The sequence below is a fragment of the Chlorocebus sabaeus genome, chromosome 8 (assembly GCF_047675955.1).
Source record: "Chlorocebus sabaeus isolate Y175 chromosome 8, mChlSab1.0.hap1, whole genome shotgun sequence".
NCBI classification, from domain to species: Eukaryota; Metazoa; Chordata; class Mammalia; order Primates; family Cercopithecidae; genus Chlorocebus; species Chlorocebus sabaeus.
The window spans coordinates 10,260,839-10,270,626 of NC_132911.1; the positions used below are offsets into that span (position 1 = coordinate 10,260,839).

The 9,788-nt window shown below is 43.4% G+C and overlaps 1 non-coding gene across 1 annotated transcript; it reads left to right on the top strand.

The window, feature by feature from the left end:
• The first annotated feature begins 434 nt into the window (after positions 1-434).
• LOC119618969 (small nucleolar RNA U13) lies at positions 435-538 on the top strand. Its single transcript, XR_005235311.1, has one exon. It is a non-coding gene; the product is annotated as a small nucleolar RNA U13 (small nucleolar RNA).
• Positions 539-9,788: the final 9,250 nt, after the last annotated feature.

Consider the following 9,788-nt stretch of genomic DNA (forward strand, 5'->3'; position numbering starts at 1 on the left):
AGAGAGCTAAGTAGAAAGATATTTTGCAGAGGAGGATCATCTCATCCAAACTCTAATATGTGCTTTTTCTAAAGAGCTTTCAACTTTTTAAACCCACAGGACAGAGCAGAGTCCAAAGCCAGAGAGGAAATGACTGGTCCAGGATCTCTCTGGGAGTCAGGGTTGTAGGAGTCCAGGTATTCTGATTCCCAGTTCTCCATCTGCAGATTTTCTCTTCCCTCCGTTATCAACATATCTTGAGAAGAGAAGAGCCACATAAACAAGAAAAATTTCCAGCAGGTTTTCCCTGAATCTTTCCAGCTCGAAGCCTGACATATGGATGCTTATTCTCACTCCTATCTTGAACCTCATCATCAGAGGCTGCCAGAGTGAACTTAGAGCAAGAGATAAAAAAAAAAAAAAAAAAAAAAAAAACAGTCGTTAAAACAGGCCAGATCCTTTTGTGGTTCATAAGCGTGATGATTGGGTTTTCAGGCTATTGTGTGAGGTGTGCCTCGCTCAAACTATGATATGATGTCTGCACATTACCCATCTGATGGGAAGAAAAAGAAAAAGGGCCAGGGACAGCAGCTCACGCCTGTAATCCCAGCATTTTGGGAGGGTGTGGCAAGAGGATCACTTGAGCCCAGGAGTTTGAGACCAGCCTGGGCAATATAGCAAGACCCTGTCTCTAAAAAAAAAAAAAAAATTAAATTAGCCAGGTGCGGTGCACACACCTGTAGGTGGGAGGATCACTTGAGCCCAGGAGGTTGAGGGTATAGTGAGTTATGTTTGTGCCACTGAACTGCAGCCTGGGCAACAAAGCTAGACCCTGTCTCATAAAACAAACAAACAACCCCAAAACAGGCCACAATTATTTCTATTTGTTGAGCATCTAATATGTGCCTAGCACTTCCAAGTATCCATCCTCTGACATAATCTACACAGCAATCCTGCAACATCGGCTCAGAGACCACAAAGCCAGGAAGGATCAAAGCTGGCATTTACACTGAGCACTGCGTGACACCAGAGCCCATGTTTTTTGCTCCTTAAAATCTTAGCTGCAGTGGGCAACGTCAAAATGGAGAAAAAGACCTTCAGGGAGGTGACCCTCTTGTCCCTCAGAGGTTGCCAACTCCAAAGGAGTCCCTTCCATCCCGCATTTCTGGGTTAGGTTTTCCACAGCTCCCGTTGCCATGGCATTAGGGGCTCTTGTCACCATTTGAAAACCCAGAAGAGGAAAATAAGAGGGTTCAGCTCTTTGATTCAAGAGCTGACCAGTTCAGGGCTGAGCATGGTGGCTCATGCCTGTAATCCCAGCGCTTTGGGAGGCCAAGGCAGGCAGATCACCTGAGGTCAGGAGTTCAAGACCAGACTGGACAACATGGTGAAACCTCATCTGTACTAAAAATACAAAAATTAGCTGGGCATGGTGGCAGGCGCCTGTAATCCCAGCTATTCAGGATACTGAGGCAGGAGAATAGCTTGAACCTGGGAGGCAGAGGTTGCAGTGAGCCAAGAGCTGAGATTGCGCCACTGAACTCCAGTCTGGGTAACAGAAGAAAACTCTGTCTCAAAAAAGGAAAAAAAAAGAAGAGCTGACCCTGACCAGTTCTTTTAAAAGATCAACTCAATCTGGTCTTTGAATGAGGATTAGAAATTAGAGACAGATGATGGCACTTGCAGGCCTTGAAGTTATTCAGCTTCTTGTTCACTTTTCAGACATGATCTCATTCTCCTCCCCAGGATCATAGTGGGAGAGCAGAGTGGGGATGGGGACCGTTCTCTGTAGGGTCAGATGAGGAGTGAGGCTCATGCCTCCACCCCTGCGGCAGAACCTGCTCCCTCTCCTCTCTTCTCCTGCCTGGCATGAAAGCTAAGGCTATCACGCCACTGGCACTGTTCCAAGGAAGCTGGAATTTACATGAGGGCCATGGTTTGCACCATCAAGTTTAAAAGATCAAGAAACAGGGTCAAGTGTGGTAGCTCATGCCTGTAATCCCAGCACTTTGGGAGGCAGAGGTGGGCAGATCACTTGAGGTTAGGAGTTCGAAACTAGCCTGGCCAACATGATGAAACCCATCTCTACTAAAAATACAAAAAATTAGCCAAGTGTAGTGGCGGACACCTGTAGTCCCAGCTACTTGGGAGATTGAAGTGAGAGAATCACTTGAACCCAGGAGGCGGAGGTTGCAGTACTGGGGTTGTTCCACTGCATTCCCGGCTGGGCAACAGAGTAAGACCTTGTCTCGAGAGAGAGAGAGAGAGAAAGAAAGAAGTCCCCACGTCTATAGACTATTAGAGCTGAGAAGGACATCCCTGTTCCAAGTTTATCCTCCTACTCAACACCCACCTGGCATCTTCCAGAAGGGCAAACAGGAGCCCAGAGAGATGAAGCAAATGGAAGGGAAGGAGTTCCTGTTCAAAACAGCCTCTAGGTATCACGTCCCTCTTTCCTACTCCAGTGAGGAACATTTTCTATGCCCCCTATAAGATGCTCAGCATATGCTTTGTTCATCATTCTCTCATTTGATTTTCTCCATGCTATGGTCTGTGTCCCTCCAAAACTCCTGTTGAAATCGTAACCCCCAAGGTGATGGTATTAGTAGGTGGGGTCTTTGGGAGGTGGTTAGGTCATGAGGGTGGAGTCTTCAGAATGGGATTAGTGTTCTTATAAAGGAAACCACAGATAGCTCATTCACCCCTTTTGCCAGTAAGGATACAGCAAGAAGAAAGTGCCAACCATGAGCCAGAAAGTGGGCCCTCACCAGACACCAAATCTATCTTGAGCTTGGACTTCACAGCCTCCAGAACTGTGAGAAATAAATTTCTGCTGTTTATCAGCTACGCTGGTTATGGTCTGTTCCTTGGTTTCCCAATCTGTTACATCTCTATTTGTTATAGCAGCCCAAATGGACTAAGGCCCTGTATCACCCTGCTTGCTCTTGGTGCAATGATACAGTGAAAAGAAAATGCCCTTTGGAATCAGACAGACAGGTTTAAAGCTCAGCTCTCCTTGCATTGAATAGCTGTGTGATTTTTAGCAAGTTTCTTAATATTTCCTCAAACTCAGGGCTGAGAACAGTCTGGACAGGTCCATTTTAAATCTAACACTCTCTGGTTCTCTGTCCTAGATTACTTAAAATAAGGTACTGGAGGACTCCAGCTCTTTGCTTTATGTGTTGATATTCTAGTACTTGTATTCCAAATGTTTTTAACATTCAGCTTTGCATTCCATGTCTCAAATTTACCACATTTTTATACTTAGAAACTATGGTTTACATCACATTGACCAGTTCTCAATACAGAGGGATCTGTTGGGAGTTCTGAAACAGAGACACATACCAATTTCCAACTTGGCCAGACCACTCAAAAACGATAGGAGAAGTGACAGAGCTCTTGCTTATAGAGTACGCTTTTTAGTAACCAGCTTCCCATTTTGTAGGTGAGGCCAAGGATGTCAAACGTTGTTTGTTTAGGCATCTGTGAATTAGCACTCCCAGCTCTTAGCCCAAACTGCAGAAGAAAATTCATTTGAAATTTCCAGTAGTCCCAGCCTTTGGCAGCATATAAACTAAAAAGAAAGAAATGGCCTGGGGGTGCAATTCTAGAACATTCTAGCACAATCAGTAGTACACTCAAAAATTGAGCACATTAGACACTATTTATTTATTTATTTATTTATTTATTTATTTTTATTATTATTATTTTTTGAGACAGAGTCTTGCTCTGTCGTCCAGGCTGGAGTGAGGGGCATGATCTCAGCTCACTGCAACCTCTGCCTCCCGGGTTCAAGTGATTCTCCTGCCTCAGCCTCCCGAGTAGCTGGGATTACAGGCATGTACCACCACACCCAGCTAATTTTTGTATTTTAAGTAGAGATGGGGTTTCACCATGTTGGCCAGGCTGGTTTCAAACTCCTGGCCTCAGGTGATCCATCCACCTTGGCCTCCCAAAGTGTTGGGATTACAGGTGTAAGCCACTGCGCCCAGCCTAGACACTATTTAATTAAGAATTCATCCAGTGTTTTATTCATATGTTTAGACTAAACTCTCTACCTACCTGTTTTGTCAGAATCACTCTCAAACTCGTAGGGCTTGGAGAGCTAAGTAACATTCTAATAATTCAGAAGCTGTAAGTTTTCACACTTAAATCCTTCAGTGCCCAACACGCCTGAGCTAAAATCCCTGAGCAGGCCGGGCATGGTAGTTTCATTGTTAAAAGTAACTTTGTTCTTGTTTATATCATGGACTTCCCCCTATCCTGAAGGACAGGGAAAGTATCTATCCCACAAAAACTTGCACTTGGGAAGTGCTCCATATTATTTCTGGGCTGTATTTTGTTACTAGATCTGTTTGAAATATGGAATTAATCTCCTTATAGCCTCTTTTGTTCCTCAATTTCCCCATCTGTCATTTCTTTTCTAGTTTCTATCTAGTTGTGTATCAATCATCTATCTACAGGTGTGAAGAATCAAGCAGTCTCTAAACATAGTTTTCTCCATTGTCTGTCACCCCTGTGAAGCAGGCAATAGTCAAGAGGAGCTAATTATTGTTCCAGCTGAGAAGTCATCAGTTAAAGACCCTTGCATAGAAGGGTAAACATGATATCATCTCAAAATGCTCCTTGCAGGAAGACTAATAAATGTTGCCCCAAGGAACCCTTTATACACAGGACCTTGGGCTCCAAAACTGGCTTCCAAGGAGTTTTGAGTCCTTCTACTAGGTTGGCACAAAAAATAATTGCTTTTAATGGCAAAAAAAAAAAAAAAAACACAACTACTTTTGCACCAACTTAATACTTGCCAAAGATCTCCTACCCTGGTTGGACCTTTGTTCAGTGTAACTACAGGACATCCTTCCTACCAAAGCAAACAACACAAATCAAGCGATTAAGTTATAAAATGAGGCTTGGCACCTAGAGGAAGTAGAACAATGATTAAGAAGGAATCCAAACACCTAATAAAATAGAATCCATAAACTGGCAGACTATGTTCTCAACCTACTGCCACCAAATGTCATCTGACACATGTGGCTAAGAGTGGCAGGAGTGAGTTTTCAAAATGCTGTTGGTTGAAGAAGCTCCATAGATTATTTTGGGGTACTACTTGTGGGGTTCAATAGCAGGTCAAGTTTGCTTTGTGTCTCTGACAAATGACCTAGACCCATCTCCTGATGAGCAACGGAGTCTATCAGAATGCTTTTAGCTGCAAGTAACAGAAACCCTTGTTCAATCAATAAAGAACTTTATTATCTCACATAACAGGAAGGCCAGTAGAAATGCAGGTTTCAGAATTGATTGATTTGGTGGCTTGGCAGTGTCACCAAGGACTCAGGTTCTTTTCATCTCTCTTCCCTGTCATCCTCAGAGTTGGTTTTAATACTAGAATGGCAGGAATAATTCTTAGCATCTCATCCAGACCCTTCATCATCTTCTAGAGGCAAGGAAGCCTTTCCCTGAGACCTTGCAGTGCTAACCACCAGCCAAGGAGAAAGATACCCTTTCCCCAGTCAAAACCACTCTGGAGCTGAGGGTGAGGTCATCTCTCCACAGGCGCATGGTTACATGGGTAATGGAGGACACACGAACAAGATTGGGGTACTGTTAAAAAAAAAAGAGGGGGGAAATAGAGTGATCATTGCACAAACCATGCCAGGACACAATGGAATGACTACTGAGGGATTGAATGCCTATAGAAGCATATAGGCAAGAATTGCATTGTCCTCAGACTGAGTAATGATATGGCTTTCCCTCCTTTCCGGGCAACACAAGGCAGTCTGTCTTAAGAATGCTAAAGGAAAGTCAAATCATCCCAAAGATGTGACAGCAATGAGTGGAAGTGACATGAAGGGAGCTGGGGGATGGGTGGAAGCACATGACAATTACTCATACAGACCCACAGGCTTTCTGCAAGGTCCTGAGCTGTCTTCCTGCCCATGGGGAATGGCAAGGGGGGGATGTGTCACTGGCTGTTTCCAGCAACACTGTGACTGCCTGATAAACCGATGGTGTCAGTGTGAGTGTCTCTGGCTTATTAAGTTAATGGAGGAAGTAAACATTTTTTCTGAATATGGAATGGACAAAAGCCAAGTTTAAAGGCAATAACCAACTCAAAGCAGGATGATAAGTTTCCCTTGGAAGTAGCCTGACATCACTATCTGCAGACTCCATCATGGGCGTGATTTGACATTTATCTAGCCCACAGTGATTAAGAGACAGAAATGCCTATTCTTTCCCATCAAAGACTTTGTAGGAACTGTTATTATTAATTGTTATGGCTTACCTACCTTACAGTTAACAAAACGACTTCCCATAAATGATCCCATTAATTTCATATAACTTAGGTATTTGTTGTTATCCTCCTTTATAGTTGAGGAAACTGACCCTTAAGGAAGTTAAATAACCCACTCAGGATTACGCAGTTGGTGAATAAGTCGACCTATACCCAGAATAGCCTTTCATAGAGGTAGAACCTCAACTTGTCTTTATTGTACAATGTGTGGCATCTCTGAGGCCCTGAAGGGTTGTAGAGGCTATCTTCCACCTTGATCTGAAATTGAGCTTAACTTTCCTACTAGGAGGAACATCCCATTGAGCTAAGGCACCATGTCTCCAAATGAGTCCTACCGAAAGGTTCATGTACTGCCTGGGAAATGGAAAAGAAACTGGAATCCTATTCTCTGCCAATTATACTTCAGTGGCCTGCCATGCCTTCCCTTCAATCCAGAGCTATGTAGCTAGCTCTCACATGGAAATCAGAGGGCCAGGGGTCCATGGAAAGAAAGAGTTACTTAGACATAAAGTAATGAGATCAGTTATGAGGAGAAGGAAGAGATGCTACAGGATTTTATCCTCCTTCTTACAGGAGTGTCTCAGGCTGCTGGAAAAGGAAAAGGGAGGCTTAAAACTCAAAGGATAGACAAAAGGGAAATGATTCCAAGCCTGGAGGAAACCCCAAAGGAATCTGAATTACACCTCTGTGTGCTGAGCCTTCCTTAAGATCCCGAGTTTCAATCATCAGCACAACTTGCGAAGGACATTGAATCAAACATTCAGAACTTCCCAGTCTAAACAGCGGCAGGCAGAGGTCCCAGCTTGTCTCCAAGGGGACCCTCCGGGCGCTGTCTTCGGTGCTGAAGCAGCGCAACCTGATGCCTGGAACAAGCAGAGGCAACAAGGACCTTCCCAGGCTGCTCCACGTTCTGTCTCTGATTTAGCTTTAAGGTCATAGCAATCCCTAAGCTTGGAATTCAGCTGCTTAAAAGGCGGAATTGGGACAAAGTGCCTAAATCTCTACCTCTGACTTTACTCCCACCGCTGAAACCAGCTTTTTGAAGGCTTAGAAAAATTATTTTTGAAGCTTCAAGAATTGTATCAGCCAAACTGCCAGGTCAGATAATTTGCCAATAACATTCCAAAAATCCACTTTTCTAGTCCCATTTTCTCTCTCAGTGGATCTTCCTTTCCCCGTCTCAAATGCTGCCCTCTTATACTGGGCCTCTTCCACAACCCCTTTCCAACCTCCTATTGGAAGAGCATCTGGGAGACATCTTTTATAAACCAGAGTGAATTTAAGTCAGTGTGGAACTCCGTTTAAAACCTTACATTCAGCCAGGTGCAATGGGTCACGCCTATAATTTCAGCACTTTGGGAGATCGAGGCAGGAGGATCACTTGAACTCAAGCGTTCAAGACCAGCCCAAGCAACATGGCAAAACCCCATCTCTACAAAAAAAAAAAAAAAAAAAAAAAAATTACATTAGCCAGTCTTGGTGGTACACACCTGTGATTCTAGCTAGTCAGGAGGATCACATGGGAGAATTGCTTGAGCCCAGGAGTTTGAGGCTGCAGTGAGCTATGATTACACCACACCACTCTAGCCTAGGTGACAGAGGAAGACCCTGTCTCTAGAAAAAAAAAAAAAAAAAAAAAAAAGGAAAAATGAAAACCCTTGTGTGCCATGGAGTGAAAAGTTATACTGCCACTTGGGAAATGTATTTTGAAGGCAATAAACAGGTATTTCTCAAGGCTTATAATGCCACACCCGTGGACAGCTTCCTATTGAATGACCAATGTTCATTGCTATCATCATTGCACAGCATAAAGGGTTTGGGTATTATAGGGGGAAAAACACATTTAATTTACTGTCAACCAAGAATATTTAGTTATTCAAGTGAAACACAATAATGACTAAGACAGAAGCTCTGTTCTCAAGGCATTCCCAACTTAGTTGGGGGAATGAGTGGTGGACTGCAAACTGATAACTTACATACCAAGACATAAGCCAGGTTTCATAGGAGTCCAGTGACCTGCCTAGAGGACCAAGCCACAAATCTTGAGAAGGAATTTACTAGGTTAGCAAAAGGGGAAAGAAAAAAAGTACAAGTTTTGAGGTTAGAAGGCCTAGGTTCCAATCCTAATTCTGCCAACTAGGATGTGATCTTAGGACAGTCATTTTAACTTCTTTTTCTTTATATTTAAAATGAGAAGAAGAATACCAAGTTGCCATAGAGATGAATTGAGGTAATAAAAAAACACAATTTATAAACTGCAAAGCACTATTAAATAAAAAGTTAACCATTTCTGACTGTTCAAGAGCTTGCATGTAAGTGCAATGAAGGCAGGGCCAGGTCCCCGTAGCTAGTTACAGCACCTGGCATATCATCATCTTCCCAGAGACATGATCAAGAGCCTTTTGATTGCAAAAGAGCTCTGACTTAGGGAAGAAAAGGTACAATGTTTGTCCTCAGTGGCCAGTTCTGCCCAAGCCACCCCTGGGGTGTGGGGTGGAGAGGTGCAATGGAAAAAAGGCAGCTTTCACAGGAGGAGTTGGCCTACAACATTAGCTCCAGATGGAATTTCAGCTGGAAGCATACAGAAGCAGCTGAGCTCAAAGAAACGACTGAGGTTTTCTGGACCTCCTCTCTGGCTAGTGGATGAGATGCATCAGAGAGAAATGGAGGACAGGTGGTGCAGGCAGAAGGTAAGGAGAAGGGATGAGTAGAAGCAAAAGAGAGGTCACAATGGAGGGTCACATTCCAAATCTTTTGCTTGGGTGGAAAATTTTAAGGAATACAACTGTCACTGTGTATCTCTCCATCCTCATGAAGAGACACTTTTTAGAAAGAAGATAACCACAGATTATTAAAGTTGGATGAGACCTTTAAAATGATCTAATCCAACATCTTCATTTCACAAATAAGATTAGGGCCAAGAGAGGTGAAGTTCAAAGTGTAAAAAAAAAAAAAATGATTTCCTGATGAAACAGAATAAGGAGTCAAATCTGATCCACAGGTCAGTTTGTTTCTCCCTACTCAATAGTTGAAAGAAGGTAAAGTTTGAGGTGCTGTAACAAATAAACACAACACTGTAGAGACCTAGTAAATAAATAAGGGTTTTTTCCTCCACATTAATGTAACAGTCACAATATGAGTAGCATATTGGTTTGGATGGTTCAGGAAATAGAGTAATTAGGGGGCTTGCATGCTAGAGGTTTACTGGGGAGTACTCCCTGGAGCAGCAACTGGGCAGAAAGCTTGTTGCAGTTGCAATAGAAGCTTCAGCCAATGCCCCATGGGGCTCTGATGTCCCTTTAGAGTTGTCTAAAACTGAGGCATGTCCAATTTAACTTAGCACTGTCCAATCATTGGATGTGGGATGCTCCTGGGTGAGGGAGTGGAAATTCTGGTGAGGCAGCTCTCTTTGGCCAAGAGCAATTCCTAAAGAAGAATTCAAATGTGACCCATCAGCAGCGAATGCTCCCAGCATCTGGGAGAACGAGTGCTTCAGGACTAACGGGGAAGACTTGGC